This window comes from Ambystoma mexicanum, chromosome 3q, assembly GCF_040938575.1.
Source record: "Ambystoma mexicanum isolate Mex_15411 chromosome 3q, UKY_AmexF1_1, whole genome shotgun sequence".
NCBI classification, from domain to species: Eukaryota; Metazoa; Chordata; class Amphibia; order Caudata; family Ambystomatidae; genus Ambystoma; species Ambystoma mexicanum.
The window spans coordinates 1,242,506,339-1,242,531,013 of record NC_090926.1 but is presented as its reverse complement, the minus strand read 5'-3'; the positions used below and the strand labels follow the sequence as shown (position 1 = coordinate 1,242,531,013).

Below are 24,675 nucleotides of genomic sequence, written 5' to 3'. Positions count from 1 at the left end.
GAAGTGTTTACCACACAGTCCAACCTTTTACGCAAACAATTGGCAGACAGGGGGTACCCGCAAAAAATCATTCAAGACACCAACAAGAGAGCTAGAAATATCCCCAGATCTGTAAGCTTGCAACAAAACATCAAACCAGCTAGCACTACAGGACTCACAGCAGTATTCAGTTACTCACCTCTTCTTAATAAAATCAAGAAAGAAGTAGGGAGACTATGGCCTATCTTGAACACACGGAACACCAGCATACCTGTCCCACGCTTTGCTCTTAAAAGACGATCCAATCTGAGGGACAAAGTAGTGAAAACATTGACACACAGCACCCCGAACACAGGATCTAGCCAGTGTACCCTCTGGAATACAGCACCAGCCACAGGACATGCACCTTGTGGCAACTGCTCCATGTGTTCCCAGACATCACGCACCACAGAGATCGACATAGGATGGCAGACACCGTGGAGGCAGATGACATTGACCAACTGCAATTCAAAAGGAGGTATCTACATGATCACATGCCCCTGTGATCTTAGGTACATAGATATGACAACCAGGACAGTCCGTATACGCATGATCGAACATCGGTCATGCATACACACTAACAAGCTCACGGCCCCCCTAGTCCAACATTTTGCAGCTGAAGGACACACTGCTGACTCTTTCAAATGGACCATAATAGAAAGGGTCACACCACCTGCAAGAGGGGGCAACTTTAACAACATTTTGTTTAGAAGGGAACAGCAGTGGATCTTCAGACTTAACACGTGCTCCAAAGGCCTAAACGAAAAGTGGCACGACCTAGCAGTGCTACCCTAGGTCCCCCGGATGCCTGGTTTTTGAGCCTTGACCTTCACTCCATTGGGCTCCCACCATTGGGAACTTGCCCCTTGCTCTCTACTGCACCGCTCTGCTGTGCCCCCGGGCCAGACATGTATTCCCTCTCCCTTTTTTCCTACCTCTCCCTCCTTTCTTTCCTCACCCTTGCCCCCTTTTCCTCCCTCCTCTTGCCATCCAGGGACATGTTGCTGCCCCTTTTGCGTTCAATATTCAGGTCAGGCCATCCGCCTGATACCGTTTCCCTTGTTTAGATGCTTGTCAGTGTACAGCACAGCTCCCGGGTTTAACAGCTGTTTTCACGTGTTATCCCCGTCTCTTTAGAGGCGATCGGGCATGCTGCGCCTATGCGGGCGTATACCGCTCTTCACAGACGTTACCTAGACGCCCGCCTACGTCATTCCGGCGCTAGGCGGGAGCGCGCTGCACTTTTTTTTTATAGGCGATCGACCTTGTTTGATGATCGCGCTCATTTCGAGCAGTTCATTCCAACAGAGCAGACGATTCGCTCGGAGACGCTGATCAGGTACTGATACTGTATTTGAACAGCCCTACCATGCAGCACGCCCCATTTTAAGTCTATATAGACATTTATCCTTGTTTATTCCAGTGCTGCCTGCCACCTTTGGGACAGACCTCCTTCAGCACACGTTCTGTGTATAGAGGTAACCACAGGTCTGTTTTTTTAATAACTTTTGAGCCACCCGCATGTTCCCACGAGGGATCGTGGTCCCCACCTTTAAACCTCCCCTCACTCCCTCCACCCCCCACTTATGAAGAACCTTGGACACCGGTGGTCAGGCACCAGTACTCCCCTGCAGCTATATACAACCACTTGATTGGGTTAATAATATCACTCTTACTCTTGTATTAAGGCTAACAATGCTCTGCCCCCCCTTTTTTTAAGGCCAGATTTCCTCAGCCCTTGCCCTCCTTATATTTTTCATTGGTTCTCCCCCCTGTTTCCCCTCCCCTCCTTCTGTATCCCTGCAGGAGGTGCTTAACCCTGTTCAGACATTCTGAACTTTTCTGGATTGATCCTCCACATGGAATCACGGTCCTGATGAAGATGGCTTAATCTCTGTATGCCATTGAAACCGGTCGACCCCATAGACCATGAGGGCTCTCATGACCTACAACAAATATCTCTACTAAAAGGAAAAAGATATGTGAGACAGCAACTGTTCCTGTGCACACCCAGATGGAAAGAGTGTGCATTTTTCAGAAGAGCTTGCCCTTACCCCATGGCCCCATGGCCTTTTTAGATTGTGCATTTCCATTTTTGAACTCCAAGTATCTCCAACGTTCTGTGACCTACGGGAAAGATTAAAGATTGACACACGAAAAGGAATACAAACAGTTGACCTGGCCCATATCTTTCTAATCACAACAAAACAGCTACAGAATCTAATCCCCAGTTCTGGACAGCTCTGTATCAACAAAAATGGATCTGCTACCCTCCCTCCACCCCTTGCACTCGAGTTTGAGAAACTGCATGTCCAGCTCCTTGCCTCATTAATTCTGATGAATCAAAGAAATCTTTCCTATAAAACCGTTGTTTTTGTGTTACCACGCCTAATCCTATTAACGGTTCAAAGGAAACCAACGGCTTGCCCGTGCCCCTCTTTTTTCTACAACAGCTAAACCCTGTTTGTTGTTAAGTTGATTGAGAACCCCAGTTCGTAGAGTGTAGTCATTAGTCTGGTCGTAGAGTACCTGACCTGCTCTTGGGACTCCCCTCTGATCAACCAGTTGTCGAGGTAAGGATACACATGGAGGCCTTCCGACCTGAGCAGTGTCGCCACAGCGTTCATCAGTCTTGTGAATGCCCTTGGCACTGAGGTCAAGCCGAACGGCAGCACCTTGTATTAAAAGTGCAACCCCATGGCCAAGAACCTAAGGAAGGATCGATGGTGCTGCTCTATGGGGACAAGCAAAAATGTGTTTTTCAGATCCATGGAGCACGTCCAGTCCCCCCACACAGCGTGTCCGCTATAAGCGCTGGCGTCACAATTTTTTACTTCTGCAGAGGTAATTATAGATTGAGGAAGGAAAGATCTGGGACCACTCGCAGGCCCGCTTGGTTCTTCTTTTAAATGTCAAAGATGCAGGTGTAAAAGCCCTGCCCCAGCTGAGGGAACCTCCTCCACCACCTCTTTCTCCGCCAGGGAACGAATCTCCGCCAAGAGTCCCGATCTGTGGGAGGGGGGACAGTAGGAGGGGATGGCAGGGGAAGTCAGAAGTCCCATGAGAACACCAAAATCACCGATGAGTTTATGAACCATGAGAGCCAAGCTTGACTGTGCAGGGGCAGCCTGCCACGAACTAGGTGCTGTGGACCTGAGAGGAGCCGTCACTGCTTTTTTGGGTATGAGGCAGATGACTGAGAGGGGGACTGAAAAAAGCCCTTGTGCGAAGACTTCTGATGTTTTAGCCTATGTTGGCTGGGTGACCTGTCCCGTTGCCTGGATCAGCGGTCCTGGAATTCCCGGTAACCGCCAAAGGATCAACCTCTGTCTGATCGAGAGTGGTCCTGTGAGAAGGTTTTGGCTGTTGGATTGATGAGAATGCCCAGGGACTTGGCTGTCTGTAAGCTGCCCTTCTTTTTATTGCGTTCCTCATCCATGAAGGAGTGGGAAAAGTCACCACCCTCAAAGGGTAGGTCTAGGATCCTGTCCTGAACAGCAGGAGTTAATCTGGTTGCCTTGAGCCATGCTGTCCTTTTCATGTCCCTTGCCACACAGATAGCCCTGCTCGCAGTATCTATGTGTGCCACCATGGACGATGTCCTGTGCCACGGGTTTCGCTTCTGCGAGTTCCGCCTTGAAAAATGCTTATTTGTCAGCTGGGATATCCCGCAAAAGTCTGCTATCTCTCTCCACAGCCGTTGGTTAGCCGCTCCCAGAATAGCGTTGGCATTGGCTTTCTTGAGGTGACGTCCTGCTTTTGAGTAGACCTTCTTCCTGAAGGCCTTGAGCATTTTCCCTTCCTTGCCAAGCAAAGCTGAAGTTGTGGTGCTCGTGGTGGAGGTCTGGGTCTTGGCATCATAGATGCCGCCACAATGAGTGAAGACAGTGGCTGGGGGTGCTCTGACAAGAGCAGAGTGTTTCCTTGCACCTGCTTGAACTTTGCATCCAGCCTTTTATTTGTTGGCTGAGTGGAGTGGGGCTTGAGCCATCCCTTCTTCAGAAGGGCCTCCACATCCTTCTGTAAAGCGATGCCAGGTCTGTATTTTGCTTTGATGGTGAGCACTTCCGCCAGTACTCCTGACTCAGGCAGCTCCCTCTGTAGCTGAGGAATGCCGAGGTAATCGGCTAAACCGGCAATCCTATCATGGAATGCCATCGCCGAGGAAGGCATGTCCTCCTCCTCCTCATCGGTGTCTTGTTGGTCACCTGTGCTAGAAGGGGCCCTTGGGTCCGCAGATGTTAGTTCTAGCGATGAAGAAGACCCAAGTGCTGGGGGGGTAGGCGCTGCTAAAGGAATTACCGGAGGCATGGGCAACGGAGGTGGAGCAGGTAAAGGCTGCACACGCAGGAGCTGGAGTGGCAGTGTGGGAGGAAGCATCTCCTGGATTATGCCCTTGAGGATGTTCCCTATCTGTGGGGCCCACATGAGGGTAAAGAATGTGTCAAAAAACGATCCTCGCAAGCAGGCTGGGTGCGAACCTTCACCTGCGCCGGCTGTTGTGGAGTAAAGGCCTGCTGTCTGCTCCCTCCTTGTGAATACATGCCCTCATGGTACCTTGGCTGACCTGAGAATGTCTGGTATGACGTGGTCCATGTGACCAGAGTCATATGACCCCAATCTGCCCTGACTGCAGGCTTATGCCTTTGTGGTTCACCATGTTGGCGGGCTTCTGTTCTGGAAGCCCTCTTGGCTGCCCGCTGCCATTTTGTCTGTGCCTTCCACACATGCCGATGTGGACAACATGGGACTGGGCTCGGACTGCATGCCTTGATGCATCTGCGTTGCCCCACCCTGCACCTCAGGCATAGGCCTGACAGGTAGTTGGTCCTCGGCCATGAGGCTGATAGTGCTGTCTGTGCTGCATAGAGGCGCCCCCTCTGGCATGTGCCCGATAGAAGAGCTAAGCCCCTCGGGATGTGTCCAGGTATCAGAGCCTTTAGGCCCCTCAGTGGTGGAACCGGTAGGGCCCTTAGACCCCTCGGCCGTTAAGCCAGTAGCTATAAGAGCCTCAGTGTCCTTGCTGTTGGTGCAAGGGTCTGACTGAACCCCCCGTCAGTAGGCTTTCCCGGGAAGGAGTCGCCCCTGTGGCGTGCTTTTAAGAAGAGTATGCTTACCTTCTTGGTCTTCCTACGTACATATTCCTTAATGCTCTCCATTGGTGTCCTGGAGAACAACTCTCTCCACCGTGAAAGCCTGTTTCCTGTTTCTGAGGTATCGGGGCGTTAGAGCAGCCTTTCCATCCGTGTTCTTCCCTGAGGCACCAGAGGCAAAGCGCATTGGATCCAATGTGGGGAAGGAACTGTCGCAATACGGGCACCTGCTGAAGCCAGCCGCAGTCGACATGTGCCGGGGACGGGCTAGGGCACCAGTGGACGACGGTGTTCTCAAATACCTGAAAATTTGAAACCAAAAGATTAGGGAAAGCGCATGGAATTATGAGAATTGAAGCCTCACCCAGTACCGCTGGCGAAATGGGTCAGTTCCTGTCGACGCAGAAAAGAGGACTGAGGTGTGGTGCACGGGTATAGAGAGTGCATGCTCCCGGAACCCACGCCCCAGCGTGCATATATATTTAAAGAGAAAGTGTTATTCCTCTGGTGAAAAAAGGTTCTGTTCCCGTCCCTAGCGAAGGATGCCCATACAGGATGGAGGAAGGGGACGGGACGTAAGAATATTATCATTTATTCAGGAACATGCATTACAGGCTGTGGCAGGACTCAGCAGAGTCTATCAACTGACAGAATGTAAACCAACCACAAACAATTCCACAAGGAACCTTACAAGTGAAACATTCCATCATGACCTAACTATGTACAGAATATATATACAGGAGGAAACATATGAAAGACATAACAACTAGCTTTGAAACCCCAACAACCTTTAGTAAGGTCACAACACACCTACTCTCCTAACCAATGTTGGAGCAATGGTCCAACAGAGACTCAGCACCTTTAGCAGCTCAACCATACTTAGCAACTCTCTCCTTGCTCTACACCTCACTATCCATCATTCTCACAGCATTACCGAGATCCTTCTCCACAATTTTGACCACAGAAAACTTCTCACCATACTTCTTCCCCTTCCTTGACAAAATAATGTTCACTTTGTCTCCTCACGCAAATGCAGTGACTCTACAACTCTGCGCCCTGTCATACACCTCCTTTTGCAACCTGTCTGTTTCTCAGAATCCGATCTCTAACCATCTTCCCATCCACGTTCACTAACTTGGATTTACCAAGCCACTCTGGAGTCAGAAGGTATTAGGCTTCCTCTCTCTAAAAAGTTCAAAAGGTGTTACACCAGTGACACCATGGGGTGTCACTCTATACTGAAATACTCTGCAACAAGTCACTCTTCCAATCCCCACCATTAGCCACCATCATTCTCACACATTCCATGATCGTCCTGTTGAAACTCTCTATACACCCGTTGGTCTGAGCATGATATAGAGAGGTTTTCTTGTGCCGAATCCCTAAGGATCTTAGCCAATCCTCAAATTCAATTGACACAAATTGAGGACCATTGTCACTCAAAACATAAGTAGCAAATCATTCCCTTAAAACACACCTTGCAAGAAATCTATTACGTGTCTTGATGTTATCTACTTCACTCCTCCGCCCACTTGGACATGGCATCTACCGCCACAATTACATAGCACCCTGTAGCTCCTGAAAAATTGAGTGGTCCTAACAAATCAACAGCCACAGTGTCCCAGGGAACTGTACACACCTCGGGTATCATAATGGGAGCCACCGCTGGTTTCAAAACCTTGTCACTTTCTTTCCACATAATACACTCATCCACTGATTGTTCAGATTGTTTGTCCATCCAAGGCCACCAGAAATCCACCCAATAGCGGACTTGGTCCTCGATATACCCATATGGGATTTGTGACCTAGGTTAATCACAATCTCTCTCATCCCTACGGGAAGTAACAACCACTCTCCTCTTTAATCCAATCCGTCACAAACACTCAATTAACTCTTAACTCGCTTGAAACCACAAACCACAGGATACTACTCTTCCCATTTCTCAAAGTCCACAATACGCCGTCTCTCTTCTGTGAACTGTTTCACTAACTGATACAACTCATCGTAGCTGCATTCCTCTGACCAACACATTTGATACAAACATTCCTCTACAGTGAAAATATCCATAACATCTTTGTCAAGTTCATAAACTTCATCAATACCTTCTTTATCCTCAACAGCATTGCGTGGCAACCCATCAGTTATCATATTCCTGTTCCTTTCTATATGCTCCACCATGAAATCCAGTCCTTGAACTTTAGTTACCCCTTTGACAATCCGTCTAGACACTCCATCTAAACCTCCTCTATTAAAAATGTTGACTAAAGGTTTATGATCAGTCCTGACAACAAATGATCTCCTGAACAAGTACACTTTGAATTTAATTAAGGCACATACCACGGCCAGAGCTTCTTGCTCAATGACAGAATAACGCCTTTTGGCATCCTTTAATGTCCTGAACGCAAGTGCAATTGTCCTCTCCCTCTCTTCATCGTCTACCTACATCAAAACTCCTCCTAAGCTCAAATCACCGGTATCAGTATAAACAGTCTTCAAATCAATCCTAAAACCACTCAGCACTGGGGCACTCACTAGATACTCTTTAATGGCATGAAACTCTTTCACACACTCTGAATCCCACACAAATGTCACCCCTTTTTTCGTGAGCTTTCTGGGAGCATGAGTACAATTTGCCATAACACTCTATCAACCCCAGAAAAGATGTCACTTCAATCTTGTTCCTGGGCTCAGGCATCTCCACAATAGGCTTAACTCCCTCACTCGACAAATTATGCCATGGATACTCAACTTAATTTTGCCTGCAATGACAGTTTTCAAGTGTCAACGTTAGGACTGAATCACCTAACCTTTCTAGTACCACTCCAAGTCTCGTATCATGCTCTTCTGCGTTCCCTCCCTACACTAAAATATCATCTTGATAGCCTTTGACAGTCCGCTTTTGTGTGGACTACATGCGGCTCAATTCTATCACAAAGACAGATAATCACCCCATTCCTCGGGCAGACGAGCTCATTGAGAATCTCGGCGCTGCCAAGAACATGAGTACCTTTGACCTCACGGCAGGGTACTGGCAGGTCGGCTTGACAGACAGAGCAAGATAGAGCACAGCATTTTCAACCCCAGAGGGCCATCATCAGTTCACTGTGATGCCCTATGGATTGAAGAATACCCCTGCCACTTTTCAGAGGTTGGTTAACCAGGTTTTGCCTGGACTGGAAACTTCAGTGTCACCTATTTAGATGACATTGCAGTGTTCAGCCACACCAGGTAAGATCACTTATCCCACCTGATACGCAGATCTGACTATCAAGGACACAAAGTGCCAGATCGCGCAGTGCACAGTGATGTGCCTAAGCCAACTGGTCAGTGGAGGTAAGAAACAACCTTTTGAAGCAAAGGTACATGCTATGAAGGATTGTGACATCCCAACCACACAAAGGTGAGAGCCTTTCTAGGACTAACCGGGTACTACTAGTCGGTCACCAAGGGGTATGGGACCATGGGACCATTGCCATGCCCTGAATTATGCCGGGCCCCAGTTCTGAAAGAGCCAGGCTATGGTCAGGAGTTCATTATCCAGACAGACGCCTGTGATTTTGGGATTGGAGAAGTGTTAGCGCAGCTGAGCTCTCAAGGGGCAGAGTAACCTGTCGCGTACAGTAGTAGACGATTGATCGTCATAAGGTCTAGTGGGAAAATGACCTCAGAACATCTTACAAAAGCCCCTTATTACCTTGCTAAGAAGAATCTATTCCACTTGCTGCACACTGCTGAGATAAAGAATGGTCTTGAATACTGGAGAAACCAGCCTCCGGACTGCCCCAGGTAAGACAAAGTTACTCACCATAGTGACTCTGTACTCCTAGTCCATAGTCCCTTTTCCTCTGTACTTTGCTGGAGTCCTTTCTTGGAGACTGAACTGGAGCACTTTTTAGGTTCAGCACCAAAAACATGTAATTCCCCTTTAAAAAAGGGGTTACCATGGGTCAACTTCAGGCACATGAGCTATGGTCCTCGTCAGAGAGCAAATGATATAAAAAGTGTCAGTCATACTGTTAGTTCTTATAATTACTTTTTAATTTTGGATTGTTGGTAGAAATGATTTGAGCACCATGAAGATCGCTATAAGCTCTAGCACATTTATGTGCCATTTGCTCTCTGGCGAGGACCATAGCGCATGTGGCTGAAGTTGACCCATGGTAACCCCATACCCTGTCAGTGACGAGTCTGAGGTTATGGTGTGCACATGTGGGGGCTCCTGAAAAGGAACTCCTCTCTGAAGGTTTACATTGTCTTTTTACTAAAGTATATCTGGTGTCAATTCGGGAAGTACCAGAATCCTTTTCGATTGAGGTTCTTTCTTATGGTTCCATGATCCGCTAGATGTAGATGAATACGCCTCATCTTGAGGTGAGCTAGATGAAGGCCCAGGATAGATGCCGACGTAAAGCCTAGCAGGTGCTGGAACGATACTGCCAGCTTTATGTCCTGTATTCTCTCTTGTGTGGGACAGGTCAAGGAGTGAACAGATTCTGGTGAGGAAATCTAGAATATGTCCTGAGGGGCACGAGACACTGAAATTGAGGAGCTTCTTTGTTTGTCTTGCCTTTTGGAGGCCATTTTAAGGAGATTCTATTGTTTCCCCTGTAATAGCATCACTCCCTTGGAAGGTTGTGAGATCGCTTTGCAGGTTGATTTTGTTCTGTGACCTGCCTTGTGAGGTCAGTTAGAGACGTGGGGAGTTCCGCTCCATGCAGAGATCTATTTACAATGAGACCTCTGTGGGTGCTCATGGCGAACCCTAGTGTACTTATCGAAGTCCTCAGAGCGTACTCCAGGAGGTCAAAGCCCCTTGGGTTTTATGGACCCGGTAGGTTTATGAAACTGGAGCGTCATCTCTGGTCTCGAATGCTCGAGGCTAGACCCTGAGAGTTCCTCTGTGTTTCCACCAGTAATAGATTGTAAGGTCTCGGAGAGCGCTCTGGTAGAAGTTCCTGAATGAACCTCTATATTTACACTGGCAGATGTTGTCTCGGAGCGACCCCCGGATATGCGGTGGCTAGCCGCTGAAGGACTTGCGTCCCACTCGCATGTGGGGTGCCGGATTTACCTGAAGCCATGAAGCCTTTGATGAGACTCAGAGGCAACGCGCAGAATACTTCCCTCCAGCAAGCTAATTTTCTTTGTAGAGCCCGGTGAAACCTGTGACAGGAGGTACAGCCAACCTGTGGTTGGGGCCTAAGCACTTCAAACAGCGTGTGTGTGAATCTGCCGCCGCATAATGCCTGCCGCAGGAAGCACAGGTTGTGAATCCCATTACGCCCGTTGAAGACAACTGACCGGTTCTGCCGGGAGCCGAAGGAACAGAGAAAAATGAAGCAAAAAACTGCTCTGGGAAATATTACATGCTGCGCTAAGCATCCAGTCCTGTCGACACAGAGAAAAGGGCTGGCAGGTGTTGCCGGTAGGCGGCATACATGCCAACATTCTGAAGCACCTGAGAGGGAGATTTTGTTACGGATGGCGGAAGAAATGAATTTTCCCTTAGTTTTGCATTGGGGTTAGAACTATTTTAGGCAGGAGAAAGGGAAAAATAGCATTATTTTTCATAGAGCATTCGGGAGTCTCCCGCCTAATCAGGAGGGTTAGCATTAATGATGCGGAGTCGGTCGGGCTGCCAATGCCCATTCAACTGCGCCTTCCTCGGAACACACACGTTTTTTAAAGGGGAACTACATCTTTTTGGTTCTGTGTAAAAAGGTCCTGCCCCCAAGAACCCACAAGTACGGAGGAAAGGTGATGGGGGCATAGTGGGATGGCATGCAACTTGTGTGGAGACCAGAATCTGGCTCACTGTTGCCTATTGCACCTGTGGGCCCGGGAAGCCTAGCCGGGCAGAACTGGCAGCGTTTCTCCAGCGGTGAGGGCCAACAGGATTTGAACAGATATCTAGCAAGGTACTTTCCTGCAGCTGAGAACCCGAGACTCATGAACCTGTGGGATTCAACATATCCACGAGCTTGAATTGCAGGTACAGAATGCTACAGCAGCTGAGACCATTGGCTTGAACCGTTCTAAACATGATGACATGAGCTCTTCGTCGCCAATAAACTGTCCGCAACCTCAGGTTAATGTTAACTGCCGGCTTTCAATCTGCTGAATCTTAAAGTAGAACAAGCCATTTCAGCCAAGTCACACATGCCACAGAGTGACGTAGTAGCCATTACGGGACAATAATCTCCAGTTCAGATCCACAAAAGCAAATGCAAGGCTTTAATGCAGGACATTATCCATAGCTCCTACAGCCCAAAAGAGGAAGTGCTGAAAGTTGCACATAACTGAACACCAGTTTCACCCTTATTAGGGATCAGTCTGACATGCTTGAGGATGAGCAGTGGGGCATATTATGGTGGTCCAGCTCTAATGTGAATCCTCCATTTGTGGCATCCTTCCATGCCAGCCGCAGATGCACCCCATGTGAGGATCCTGGGTCGTGGAAGCCCTCTGGTGGACGCTTCCGTGATATTTTTAGGAGTTATCTTCTCTTTAGCTTTTGTGTGTTTTGGCGAAACAGTTGTAGAACCTTTTATCTCAAAAGCTCTATTGCTGATGCTTTAGTCACTATTTTCTTTTTTAAAGTTACATTATTGTTAGCCCGTTTTCTCTCATTCCTGCACTTTATCGCAATTTTGCAAAATGCCATTGTTTTGGAGTTCCCTTTTGTAATTCCTGTGTTGGATTGTTAACCATGTCACGCAGCTCCTCCTGGTTCAGAAATGGACGGCGCCTGCGCGGTGACCCCGCCACCTCTGCTCCTCGTGCTCTACGCATGACGGCGCTGCTGCCAGGATTCGTGAGCGGGCGCCGGGCCTGGCAGCAGGTGTTCTGGTGCTTGATTGTGCGGGCAGGGGGCAGCTTATAACGGGCAAGCCCTCCCCCTTTGCCAAATCCGGCAGCTTGCACACGAGTTATTTCACTAATCATTGTTTCCAGACAATGGATCCGTCGTTTCTTTACTAAAAAATGTCACCCGGTGACAGAAAAGGAGAGAATAGCACAGCAGAAGAAAGATGGCGGGAGTCGGGAAATACCCAACCCAGGGCTTTAAGTGGGGTAAGAAATCGAGAGGGGGGGGGCCCTCATTTGGGGGCGTGCTTTGAGGGAGAGGCGTGGCCTAGAAAGTACGCAAATCTGAAGGTATGCACACAGATATATATCCCAACCAGAGAAAAGGTTGAGGCAAGACAGCCTGATTGAGGAAGGCGCGACCGGAACTGCGAGTGTCAGTGAGAGGGGACGAGAGAGAGAAAAAAAGAAAAAAAAACAGATATCCCAAGGAAGGGATGGAGGGGAGATGAGCATTGTGTATGAGAGAGAGGCGAGTACACGATTCAGGAAGAAGAGATGGCAACTGCGAGGGAGAGATGAGACAGGGAGTGATGAGAGAGAAGTGGAGAGAGATGCATCCCGACAGGGCTTTAAGTGGGGTAATAAATCGAGGGGGGGCCCTCATTTGGGGGCGTGGTTTGAGGGAGAGGCGTGGCCTAGAAAGTACGCAAATCGGAAGGTACGCACTCAGATATATAACATGTATATATATTTGTATGCGTACCTTACTCTGGTTTGTGTACTATGCAAGCCATCTTTTCTAAACATAGAGATATGTAACGTATTTCTATGTTTAGAAAAGATGGCTTGTAAAGTACACAAACCATAGTAAGGTACGCACACAGATATATAACATGTATATATATTCGTGTGCATACCTTACGGTTTGCCTAGTTTTCAGGCCATCTTTTTAAACATTTCGGGTTTATAAAAGATGGCTTTGAAAGTACACAATTCAAGCCATCTTTTATAAAGCTTTGACTACGGACAAAATTGTCCGTCGGCAAAGCTTTATAAAAGATGGCTTGAATTGTGTACTTTTCAAGCCGTCTTTTATAAACCTCGAAAAATGTCGAGGAATCCCCAGGTTCGCCGAGGGTTAAAGACACCTCGGCGACCTGGGTAAACAAAGGGACAGTAACTGCCTCTGGAGACCTCTCGCGCGAGGGGTCACCAGAGGCAGTTACTATGACTGACGGAAGTGGCAGCCAGCCTCAGCGTCGATGTGGCTGGCTGGCACTTCTGTCAGCTCGCCTGACTTCATGGCAGGCGCATTTCCCATCGCAGCTGCGGCCTCGACGGGATAATGCATCCCGCCAATATTAAGGTGGGACTGGGGGGGCCCCGGCAGGGCTCCGGCTCAGCCCCACTTCTTGGAGACTGCCGGGGCCCGGCCACGGCAGGCCCCGGCCCGCTTAAAGCACTGCATCCCGGGGATGGGAGAGAGGGGAGATAAGAGTGCGGTGAGAAGAAAGAGAGCACGATTTTGGAAGAAGAGGTCAGAACTGTGAGTGAGAGAGGACACGGAGGAGATATGATATGATAGGTTATTTATAACGCGCTCAATACCCAGAGGTTTCTAAACGCGGACCCGGGGAACTAACCTATGTTGCTATATGTCGTCTTGCTTTCAAGGCGAGCGTGTTGCCCCAGAGCTATCCTCTCGAGACTCGATGAATAGAGAGAGGAGGGAGAAGCGGAGGGAGAGCAATATCCTGATGAGGAGAGAGAGGGGAGATGGGTACTGAATGTGAGAGAGGTGGTCATTGAAGGAGAGCGGTATCCTGATGAAGGGAGAGGGGAGATTAGAACTAAGAGACAGGAAGGGCACAGACAGATTATAACAGTGAGCGCGAAGGAGAGAGAGTGAGAGGAGAGAGGTGAGGCGAGAGAGATAGCCTGGTGGAGGAAGATGAGATCTCAGTGTGTGTAAGAGCAAGAGAAAGAGGCGAGGATAGTTCGATTGAGGGTGAGAGGGGACAATGAGGGAGATGAATGAAGTTAGACAGAAAGGGAGAAGGGCATGGAGAGAGAGAGATAAATGAAGAGGGATTTCAAGATAGGGATTGGGTGAGGGATCAAGAGAGACAGGGGCAGCCGACAAAGTGGCTCTTTAGTTCACTAAAAAGAAACGCGCACATGTCGTTGGCATGTTTGAAAAAACATAAAAAGAGCATACAGAAGTAAAAAAACAGGTACAATATCCTGTTGCCTCTATGCTAGTGGCCTAACTAGGTTCAGGATTTTGCCATGCTTCATGCCATGCACAGCCGCAGCCTGTTCAGACTTTAAGAACCCCTTGCCATGCAGATTCACTGCCTCCTACCCCCATCCTGCTCTGTGCTAGGAGCGCCCTAAGGAGAACCTAACTCTTCCAGGAAACATAATGACCCCCTTCCCGCTTCTTTGGTAGTACTTACTATAATGAGCAGGGCTTTATGTCCGAGTTAAGGGCGGATATATGTGATTCGCCTAGGATTAGACCATGGTGGTGGCGTGTGAGGAAGCAAAGATTTAACCAAGATTTCCTGCTTTAATATTGTACATTTCCTTTGGCAACACCAAGACAATATCCCTGGATAGATCCTGTACCAAAGCAACTTTTAATCACTGCAATTGTTTAAATCGGTCTCGAGCATGGTGGCACTGTGTGTAGCAGCTGTAGACGGGGTGAGGAGTTCGCGACACAAGTGTGCTCAAAGGTTTGTGGTTCAAGGCACTCACTTTTTCTTACTAATTCCCTTCTACAAGCTCTCGGCGGCCTCTCATTGGTAGTTCAGGTTGTGCTGTGCACTTACACGCACACTACTGTAAGGCAGAGATTTCAGATGTAGGACACTTCGTCCGGTCCCTATATTTCTAACCGCAGAGGCTGGCTCCATTTCAGGAGCATTTAGAGGACCTCCGCCTGCTGACTTCTTTGCGCACATTGCTCTCATATCATTAAGAAACATATTTGTTTAAACTCTGCAGCAAGTTAAACCTAAACAGGAGAAGTCATGTTTTCTCCATACAAGGCTGGCGCTGGGAGCAGAGCGGAAGGGTTCAGAGGGGGTTGTGTGTTTTTGCATCTGGCTTCTTCTGTGACTGGGCCTCTGTACGGTGTGCCTGACTTTCTTTGTGGGTGTTTGTATGTTCGTGTGCATTTACTTATGTGTTCGCTAAGGCAGCACGTTTGCCTGTACTAATGCTGGTTTCTATGTGGTAGTGCGTACTTATTTCTCATTGCATTTTGTTTTCAGAGTGTACTGTCTACCAGCTTGTCCTTCTTTCTGATGTGCTTGTAATTGTGTTACTTAATGTGCCTAAGTTGTGTGTTTCTATACGTATTCCTCTACCTACCCTACTTTTTTTGATCTCAGACCCGCGTGTTGCTGTCCGGATCGTGGATGCTGTATAGTCAGCCATGTAATATCCTGTATTTTAGCTAGACTGAATACTCAATCGGTCACTGTGCGGCTGCTATAAACAGATAAGCACACTAATTATATGCCGGCAGGAGCTGCCTTGGTTTCTATGGTCTGGGCTCCAGTTTTATACAGCTGACTTTCTGTGTGGTTTACCTTGTGTTGATGAATGTGCAAAGCACCTTCCCGCTTCCCAGGTGTGACGAATCAACTTCCGGGGCACCAGTGGTCCAGGGATGAATATCAGCTTCTAAACCATCAATCTGCCCCACACCTCTAGTACACCAGAAGGGAACAGATTAGAAACACAAGTAAATTATAAACCTCCTTGTCCAATGTTGGTAATGTGGGCGGAACGGCAGGCTTATCTCTGCAAGGTCGTGGATCGTTGGTTAGTTGGAACACAGTGAAAATACAATTATTACCCAATGATAAAGGGGACTGTCCAGTCAAGGTTGTATACAATATCTATTTTATTATTATTCCAACAGACAGTTCACCATTCAGTCGTTTGACCCCTAACCACAGGAGCCTGTCAGTCATCTCCATAGAGGTGTGTTTACCGCTTGCATGCCGCGGCTCTGCTATGCCTGTCCATGGTGGCTCAGGCATCCCTGGCCATCACAAAGCCCTATACAATGTGGTAGAGAAGGTCTCGGCGTGTGCACCTGAATACTGGATGCTGGGCAAGACTTCCTTCCTAGAGACTAAGAGGATTAGTGTAATCCCTGCGCTTCACTTGGGCACTTCATGGCTATTCGGGTTCATCTCTGCACACATAGTGAGAGTTCAGTGAGTCACAGTTAACCTCAGATCACGGTCCCTTCACAACATGCCCGGGGCAGTGATTTTGCTGTATTGCAACAAAGGCCGTCTCCCTCTCGAGACTGATTGTGAAGGTGTGTGCCTCGGATTTGCACGTGCGTCAGAACCAATAACATGCTACCAGGATCATCTGAGTCTTCAGGGCACAGAACACCCATGCCTCTTGGCGTGGACGTGTCCAGTGCTTTAGATGGAAATACCCAAGTGCAAGTGCTCACTTTCCCAGAGTACCTGCGTACTGTTCCCAAGTTCCGGTCCTCCTCCATTAAATGCATTGGCTTTCTGCTGCGAAGTGACAATAAAAAAGTGCAGGTACTGAGGGACGGCAGGTACCAGCCCATTTAAAGCCCTGGACGCGTTCACCCAGGTGCAGTGATTCGACACCTCCACGGTGTGTCACCAGGCCTGGAATATGTGGTCACCACATACAAGAAATAAGCTGTTCACTGGGAAAGGCTGCTAGCCATAGTGGGCCAGAATGCATTGCAGTTACGTCACCAAGACCTCAGCATAGGCCAGCCCGTCAACAGTTGGCTTCTTCAGGGCCCCCGGCTAGAAGTGCTTCATCCAGCTGAAGGATCCAATCTTTTCAACCGAACAGCCTGCTTTCTTTCCCTAATTCCTACTTAGAGTTTAGTTTCGGTGTATAGTTACGTCTAACAAGTATTTGTAATGTTCCATGAGTTTGTGATTAGGGTTTTTCAAGAAATGCTTGACTATATTAAAATGTTCGCATGCTTTGGTTGGGTTTATGGATTATGTACAAACTCCGGCTTATACCGGTAATGTTTTTAGGGTCAAGAATGAATAACGCATTTACTTTTTTTTTAATTCGAACCTTTGGCGGACGCTTCCTTTTTCTCTGCTGTGTTCAGGTCACGTGTGCCACCAGAAGAGAGGATTTGCGCTCGATGTGCTCCGAAAAGGCGAGCACGGGCTGTTCTGGTGGCCTCTTTTCGAATCGAGTGCCTTCTAGGCCCTGATCACAGCGCCAGCTCCTTTATGTTGGACTTCGCTGCCGCACGTCTGTGTGTCTGTGCTTCTGTTTCACGTTGTGTGTAGCCGGGGCTTTGCCTTTCGCGGTGCTTCTGTTCCTTATTTTGCGTGTCTGTGTTTCTAGTGCTCTGTGAATGGGGAGATAACCAAATGACAACAGAAGTGTCTTCATCCTGTGCCTGAAGATCCGCACTTGCTTGATGTTATGGGCCACCTGCGGCAAAGCATTCCCTATTCTGCTGCCTGTACTTGGAATTGTACACATTTAAACACCTGTGTATAGGCGCGTTATAAATGCCATATCATATTTTACACAGGTCTGGGAGCAAGCATGGCCTCTCCAGCTGCCGCAGTCAGAACCACTGCCACTTTTAACCTCTAAGGGACCTTCCGGAGGCAGCAAGAAATAAGGCATTCAAGGGATTGATGTAAGTACCAATGATGGCACGAGCAACGGTAGAGCAGTTGCTCTGAGATTGAGAAAAGGACTAGTTTGGCGGAGTCGGTTGCCTTCCTCACAGCAGGTTTAAGTAGTCTCCGTGTTTCTGCACCTCGTATTGCAAATGCTCATGTCTTTTTGTGCCTGTGTGAGTCTGTGCTTTTAGGTGTGCAGGTAATATATGTGTCCCGTATATCTCTTTGCCTTCACACCCCTCAGGATAATTTCCGCTTGAGGTCTCCTCGTTGGCCGAGTGTTTCCATGCGCCAGCAGGGGGTCTGCTGCGCCCAGATCCGCCTTCTCGAGGTTGGCCTGGAGCGAGGCATCGTCGTGTAGCCAGACAGGGCATCTGGCAGCTTTCTTCCTTGCCTGGCAGGTAACATTTAGTCGATAGGCCTTCTGCCCACCGTCACAGAAAACACACCCTGCCCACAAAGAGGAATAGCGACCCTTCTTCAGTCTTTACGTCAGTCCCTCTCCCGTGCTCCTTAGATTGTCACATTTTTTCTGAGGTTATGCTTTGAATCCCTCGCTCATTTTGAGGGTGTAACCTCCAAGCTTATGAGTCGATCAAAAAGGGCCGCTCTGAGCCTCTGACACATGATTCGGGCTATTGAAGAACCCCGTCCTTCTCTTCCTCTGTACGTATACAAAGCAGGTGTGACTTCATTTTGTGTTTCGATCTTTTCCCTCAGTGCTTTGAGGTGGCTATGATATGATATGATGATGATGATAGGTTATTTATAACGTGCTTAATACCCAGAGGTTTCTAAGCGTGGACCCTGGAATCAAACCTGTGCTGCTCAATGTCATCTTGCTTCCAAGGCGAGCACGTTGCCCCTGAGCTTTCCTCCCGAGACGGCTAAAAGTGATATAGCAGAAACTAACATAAGAGAATATCATTCTGCATTTTTTGGAACTTTGCGGCTTTTCTCTCTTCTCTTGCCTGTCCTCATTTTTCCAACTTGGAGACATTAGTTGGGTTCCCCAGTTACCTTTTGTCCGCCTTTGTAACTTTCCTTTTTGTATCCTACTTCGCTATTTTAGAACATTGCGAGGTCCTACTTTTTGTCTTTATTCTCATCCCCATATTCTTACTGTACTTTTTTGTGCTATAATTCTGTTTCCACCCATTGGGAATGTACTTAAGATACGACCAATTGATTTCTAAATAATAAAGCATAGCAACGCACAACCCTCAGTTTGTCTCGTTTCTTCCCAAATGTCGTTGATTTTACTGAGAATATTTGTAGAAAACTGTAACATATAAAAGTTGTAAAGTTAAAACCTATTAACAGAAAAAAAAATTCCCTCTAGAAATGCCAAAACTGTTGGCTTTGCCAATGTATGTGATAACTTTGCATATGTAACATTGTTCTTTTCTCTCATCAGTTTCTCGCATTAATAGCCTCCTATACTTTTCATTGGCCGCTCACCTCATCGGCTTCACACTCTTCATATTACATACCTTCTTTTTCTTAGCTACACATCACCTTTTCTTGGCATCCAAATATCTCCTTCCTTTTCAACTGGCAATGTTATCCAGGATTTGGATAGTACTTAAACCCATAGTTATAGAGACACATGCAGCCAGGAGGCACTACACTAAATGTAATCAGACTTCTAGTTTCACAATGTCTTCCTTCTTAGATGAACCCTCCCCCTCTTTCAGTAAATGTATTTCTATTCCCCTCCTTTCATCACATTCTCTATTCTTCTTTCAAAGTCATCTGTTATTTGACCATTTTCAATTCAAAAGTACTTGTCTTCTTTGCATCACAACTTTTTTCTCTTTCCTTCATTGGCTCTTGTACTCTTTTTCTACGACTATTTTATACTGAATCATTTCTCTTTTCGGCTGCACAGTTATTGTCTCTATGTTGTCTAGTGGAACTTCTCTTTTTTCTTTTCCGTATGGCTGTTTGCAGCAAACCTCATTCTGTCTTTCAGTTTCTCCCCAATCCTTTATTTTCTTACCTTTGGCTTGTCACACATTTCTTTATTTGCACCTCTTCTTTACACCCATTTCTTCCTCTATCATCACCCACTCCATTCCTTCCTTAACTTCCTTGCACCCTTGGCATCTCATGCTGCATGGTGTTCATTTTCTTTACATGTCTTCTGGATGTCCTTTCTTTCTTCTCCACTTCTTGCTGCTCTCTTCTTGTCATAATTTCCCCTTCGCAATTCCTCCAACTTCTCGGTCGTCTTTCGCTCTCTGTTGCCCATCTCTTGTTTTTCTCCTCACGTCTCTCTCCCTTTCTCTCTGCCCCTTTTTCTATCGGTTTTTGTCTTCATCTTACAAGCTCTATGTCTCTCCCACATTGATCCCGTCTTTCTTACTCTCATTTTTGTTTCACTCGCTGTCACTCTTTTCATCTCTCTTTCTTTTCCCATTAACGTGTGTGAAATCATTTGCACCACTTCACATCTATTTCTCCACCTTCTAAATCCCCCTGGCTTTTCATTCTGTCATGTCTTGTCTTTACACCCAGGCCTGTTTTTTTTCCCTCTTTGTATTCTCTCAGTACTTCTATTCCTTCTCTTTTAGTTAATCTCCCCATTTCCTGTTTCACTGCTTGCCTTTCCTCAGTTCTGTCCCATAGGTACACTCCTACTTTCTCCATTAGCTTACCTCTCTTTTTTATTTCTCTCTTTATTCCGGCATTTTTCCCTTTTCCTTTATGCATGCAGCTATTCTTCCAATCCTTAAAAAATCTACTCTTGACCCATCCCTTGCTTTTCATTATAGTCTTTTAAATGCACTGTCTACTCACAACGATCTCTTTATGCTGATTCTAATTTTCTTACTTTCACAAAAATCTAGCTCCAGCCCCGCTTACTACACTGAAACTGCTCTTTAGCATGTTGCAAATCTTCTCTTCTCAATCTTTGACATTTCTTCCTAGCTTTTGGCACTGGGTAATTCTATGTCCTTATCTACCTTGTCTTGGTAGATCAGCTTCTGCTTTCTATTGCTCTGCTTCTTATCTTTTTGACTCTTTACTGGGATGGCAAATCAGACAGTTGTGTACTGTTACGCTTTGGTGTTCCACAAGGCACTGTCCTTGGCCATTTACAATTTACTGTTGATTTATTATACTATATTCTACTTTCTTGTATTATTCCCTCTTTTGCCATTTATTGCCATTTCTAAGAAGGCTCTCAGATTTTATTTTTATTTCTCTACTCCCCTTTAACTCTACTATTAATCAATGGATCTTTTGTCACGCCAATTAAAACTGAAATTTTATGTTTTCCTGGTTCTTCCCCTCTTGTCTGTGTCCCCCTTCTTTCTTTGCCTTTGTGATTACCTTCTCCTTTCTTCACACGCCTGTATTTTTGGGCGTGGTTTCACCTAATTGTTTAAATGGCAACTTTTCTCTTGCATGGTTCAGTCACTATTAGATTTATAACATTCAGAAAATATGACCTCTTTTTACCTTTTCACCTATACAATTCTTACATCCTCTACATCATGACCATTGTTGCCGCCTTCTCTTGGGTCTCCGTGCAGATGCTTTTCTCCTCCTCACTCTATTTGTAACTCTTCTATTTGTCGTCTCTGCCTGCTTCCCCTTGTCCTCGTAGTTCTCCTTCCCTTGCTGCTCGTGTTTTTCAGTCCGTCACCTGTTTCATTTATGTATTGTCTATAAATACCTTCATGGCTATGCACCGCCTTATCTCTCCTGTTCATTCTGTACACTAGTCACTTAGTCTTTCTTCTACCTCTTTTCTGCTCACTATCTCTCGTCCTCTCTGTGGCACTGTACACCAACCCTTATTTCAGTCTTGTAGTTGGTCCTATAGCACCAGGATTAGTTTTGTCTGCGTGTTGGGATTTGCGCAACGCCTCGTGAGGCTCATTCATTTTGACGCATATTGAGCACTCTAGTACCGCCATTTGGTTTGGCTCCTAGTTGATGCTTATCAACACTAGTGAGGATATGTAGCTTCACTTAGAGGTGGAGGTTTACGGACTCCTGCGAAGGCTACAAAGTTTTGGCTCATGTGTGACTTTTAGGGCTACTGTTCGTTTTTGGCTTATAGGTGACCCTATCGTGCCAATTAGATAGGCCTCATCGTTTAGGCTGTCAGGCGGAAATGGAGGGAGCCAAGGGACTGTGCCATGCGACAAGACAGCACACTCTAAAAGACACTGCAATCAGAGAGGGGTATTCTGCACTACTCTCTTACTGCATTGCCCCTTAAGCCATGGACTCCCGGCCTGGGAACTGGCAGGAGGGCTGCATGGTAAAACCTTAACTCTTCGTCTTTTGGTTTGTTTCTCTAGCTGCATTGTCATTTCGTCCCATATAATACCTCAATTGTGTTTAGACGTAATGTTACTTCTTTAACCATTCCTTATCTGTTTTAGTAGTAACAGTAGCTCACTTATCTTAACTCCCGGTTCCTAACTCACCTGCCTTCCAGCCTGCAAGGCAGCAGACGGTTGGCCTAACAATCAGGGGTGTGTGTGCTGGTGGTGGTAACAGGGTTTGGGAGGAGGTAAAGTCACCGGAATAAATCCAAAAAGTCAAATCCATTTGGCACCTTGAACGCTCCAGCAGGCCGGAAAGAAAGGAACTATTCAAGGGCTCGGGCTGAGAGCCGGGTGCCTGCCAACTCGGCTGACGCATAGAGATTATGTCATACTGGTGCGCGCTGTACGGGGTGCGGGGGGAAGGGACAAGACGTGCTTCGGTCAAATCTAAAAGTGAAAGTGCGACTGGCGTGGGCCAGGCTCGCCAACCTCACTGAGGAAAACATGGCCGGCCTGCCAATGCCAAGCATGCATCATCTGGAAATAGAGGGCCGTTTCCGCCAATGGGTATTGTTCATAAAAAAGTTATTTCGGAAGAATTGCGTTTTTTCCTTGTTCATTAACTTGGAGCGGGTCTGTCGGCGGAAAGGCCCTTTGCACGCAGCAAGTCACCTGATCGGGCACGTCTTTCCACAGACAGAAAGTGCGGGCAGCGCCCCTCCCCCTACTTAGGAGAAAACTGAAGATTGTCCGATGCACTCGACGGCTGGCACTGCCAACTTCACTTTCTCCTCGCTCCGAAGTTTATTTCCTCATCATTTTCGTTTCTTCTAATTATATCCCCCCTCGCTTCTTTATTGTGATCTTTGCCCGACGTGGGCTGCTTTTGTTTCCTATGACTTTTTTGTTTTCGGGAAAGCGGGCTTTAATCCGTGCTGCTGGCAGCAATTTCCCTCTCCACAATGCCGCCTGCCCAGCGATGCCAGCCACTTCACCCTCTCTCGCTGCAGCTCTGCCACGCTGCACAGTAGCCTTCATTGTCCGCCCCCACCCCCAGCAGAAGCACGACTGGCCCACCACCACAGAAAGTGCTCCCCTCCAGCAAATAGCACAGATCTAAAAAAAACAATGTAGAAGTCGAAAAATAAAAGCCCACAGCTGCTGTGCCACCCTGCCGCCAGAGGGATGTGTCCAGAAAAACAAGTGAAAAGAGAGCAAGCACGCGGGTCGCTGAGGGTTGGTGCAGAAAAGAGGGAAGACAAGCCAAGTATGGTCACACTTGCTCAGCCACCACAGATGCACAGAATTTGCAATCCCACTCCCGCACGGTCCGCGCCTTGGCCGATCGCTGCCAATATGCCGGTCCCGGGTAAGGTACACGGGGGTCGCTCAAGTGCATGGCTTGCTCAATCAATTGCTTCAAAAGGATTTCTACTTGGTATTTTCTTGTCAAGTTTCTATTTTATTACTTTTGTACAGTGTCCAGGCACACCTATGGGCGTAATACATCCACTAAATTATAAATGTAAAGAAATTGATGTATAAACCCTAAAATCATCCTTGTCAGCAGTGTGTGATCCTACACGTGCCTAGAATTTGTGAAGCTAATACAGTCTGAACCTGCCCACAGAAAGTACCCTGCACCTGAGGTCTTTCAGGAGGACAGGCCAGGAAAGGCCTTCATCTTAAAGGTTTGTCGTTTGACCCAGGAACCTCTGCAGTCATTCCGCGTGGGATTCTATTCATCGGTAGGCCGACCAGAGAGAGCTCTTCTCATGTTTGAATGTAGCAATGCATGAAGGTGAAAAGTACTGCCTGCAGTCTCATGTTCCAGACTGCGGCCGCAACCAGGTCATCCCAGCCAGCCGACCGCGAGGTCCTCTTGAGGATCCCCAGCCCTGGAGGAGGAGTTCTTCTGAACAGTTTCATTCGAATGGAGCTCATTCTCGGAAAGTGATGCCAACTTGTGATGATTGGCAAACAATATAATATTGGCTCTCAGAGGGAAATCTCCGCTATGCTCATCAAGGTGTCCGCCTAACACGTATCATGCCAGCATGTTCAATGCCTGCTTGGGAATGGTGCACAACAGGTGAGTAAGGGAGTACTGGCTATAGCAGTAAAGATAAAACAAAAGAGCTTTGTAACAAATAACAAAGCAACACAATCGCACAAAAAGAAACATGAAAAGGTAACAGTGGCCTCTGAAACCAAGCTGTGAGCAAAGCAATCCATTCTGTTAGGAGAAATGTGTTTGTGATTTTTAACATTTCTTCTTACAGCGCTCAGACTCAACCTTTTTTTAGAATTGGTTAGTATATGGCCTGCTTGCGTTGAGAACACATTGAGTGGAAACCCACGTTCAAATCTAAAGAAGCGGGCACCACTACATTTTCTGAGGGAAAATCTCAAAACAGATAAATAAATCAACGTCCTTTCCAAAGAGAAACATGAGGAAAAAGAAATATGCCGAAAAAATATTTCTTAAAAGAATGAAAGGAAAGCAGAGATGTGGGCGCTTTCCAGAAAGTTTCTTCGCTGAGGATATACAATAGCAATTTTGCAGTCATGCCGCTGCGGTGAAAAGTACCTTGGGTTTGTGGTTACCCCATATAACCAACCTCACAATTAGACTCACAAAGACCTTTCTTTCCCATTCCATCGCCTCCACGCCTACCCAAAAATAATACAAAAAATAAAGAAGCAAAGGGCTATAATTTTTTCTTATGTGTTTTGTGTGGTTTTTGAAAGAAAGCTTCTCGTTTTACGTGAGTATCTGAATTT

The 24,675-nt window shown here is 47.1% G+C and overlaps 1 protein-coding gene across 13 annotated transcripts in view; it reads right to left on the bottom strand.

The window, feature by feature from the left end:
• Window positions 1-24,675, bottom strand: part of NFIX (nuclear factor I X) — a 2,606,865-nt gene that overhangs the window by 1,382,421 nt on the left and 1,199,769 nt on the right. The gene's annotated exons all lie outside the window — the stretch shown is intronic.